This window comes from Phaethon lepturus, unplaced genomic scaffold (assembly GCF_000687285.1).
Source record: "Phaethon lepturus isolate BGI_N335 unplaced genomic scaffold, ASM68728v1 scaffold15083, whole genome shotgun sequence".
NCBI classification, from domain to species: domain Eukaryota; kingdom Metazoa; phylum Chordata; class Aves; order Phaethontiformes; family Phaethontidae; genus Phaethon; species Phaethon lepturus.
Genome location: NW_010527068.1, coordinates 21,592 through 23,330, shown reverse-complemented (window position 1 = coordinate 23,330; position 1,739 = coordinate 21,592).

The following is a 1,739-nucleotide window of genomic DNA, read 5'->3' as shown; positions in this document are numbered from 1 at the left end:
AACAAACCAAGCCCCGAAAAAGGAAAGGTTGGGGAAATCATATTTCTATCTATACGCATACACGCGCACACACACACGTGCACGTACAGGCGTGTAGGTGCACGGGTGTGTGCGCATTTTGAGACTGCTTCCTGCAATGCACAATTTGTTTTGATAAACTCGACTCATTTCAAGGGCGTTTGCATGGGTCCAAAAAGACTTTCAAGGAAACAAACTCTGAACTGTTGAAGCAAATTAAAAAGTCTCTCTTGGAGAAAAAGAAAAGGTCGGTAAAACATCACCTGTGTGTCGTTACAATGCACTCCCCAAGAGCTATCTTAAAACCCAAACGACTAAAAATCACTACACGAGCTTTTTTCCACCTAAAAGGTTCTTCCAAAGCGAGAGGTGCTGTGCTAGGCTTTGCATTCCGGCCTCACGTGTGCCGTGCAGGAGAAAACGCTTCCTTTTACCTTCCCAAAGGACGAGATGCCAACTCCAAGGGGCAAAAAACTACACCTGCGGGGGAAAACAACAAAAAAAAAGACCTCTTCTACGACCCCCTTTCTCGCAAGCTTAATTTCCAAGGACTCTAGGAGACCGGTGAGCTCGCTGCGAGGGTGAATTTTCCCAAGGGTTCACCTATATCCTCGTGACAGCGGGTGGCATGTAGGCTCCGAGTCACCAAGGTACTTTCTGAAGAGGCTGTCCCCTCAGCCGCTATCGTTTTGGGGGGCTCAGATATAGCAGCAACATCGCAAGGTGCTATTTCTTTAAAGCTAGATTTGGGGGGTTAATTTGGCTGGGGGGAGAAAGAAAAAAAAAAAAATCTAGATTCTATTTACATTTCCATTTTTAAATCCAACAATAGAGGATATAAGAGCATAATACTTTGGGCTGCTCATAGTTTGTGGTTTTTAACTACCTGCAATGCCCAATGAATACCCAAACCCATGAAGGCCTGTTGAAGAAGGAGGCTGGAATTGAAGCCAAGCAAAACCAGCTACCAAAACTGGAATTGGTCAGGAGAAACACTTCATCTGCTGCAGCAAGCAACCCCAATACACCTACTTTTTTGTTGCTGAAGGTTATTTCTACCATGTCCGCTTGCTAGCAGTGAAGGAGAAGACCTAATTCACTTCTCTCCATTCAAACTGATCGTGCTGTAACGGCGGGGTTTATCCATCAAGCGTCACCGGGGAGAAACTCCCATCAAGGAGTATTGCCCAAGAAGGACTTGGATTGACTACCGGCTCATCAGTGAGGACGAGCAGGAGTCCCAAGTGTGGGTACCCCGGCGTGAAGGAAACGCAGCACTCTCGCAACCACCGTGATTTCTTTGCTGCTATGGAAAACCCATGAGGGCTTTTAAAGAAGCAAAAGACCATCACTTGGTTGAGAGCGGATGGTTTGGCACATCAAAACCCGGATTATTCTGCATCCCAGGGATCATCATCCCATTTCAAATCCTAGAGATCTATGACTATGTTTACCACAAACTCTATCCTACTGAGTTCTTGCTGGCAAGGGAGCTCTGCTCCCTGACCATCCGTACCGAAATACCACAGGGATTTAGCAAGAATAGTGACGCGCATCTGAATTGCCTCCTAACATGAGACCTGATCAACTCCTAACACCGTGTTTCAAACTCAACAGCAAACCCCATGGTTATTATGCTCCATCTTCTAAATAATCCGTTAGTCTTTTTAGTTAAAAATACCTTCTGTAGTTTAAGCCCACCATCAATCTCAACAGCACTT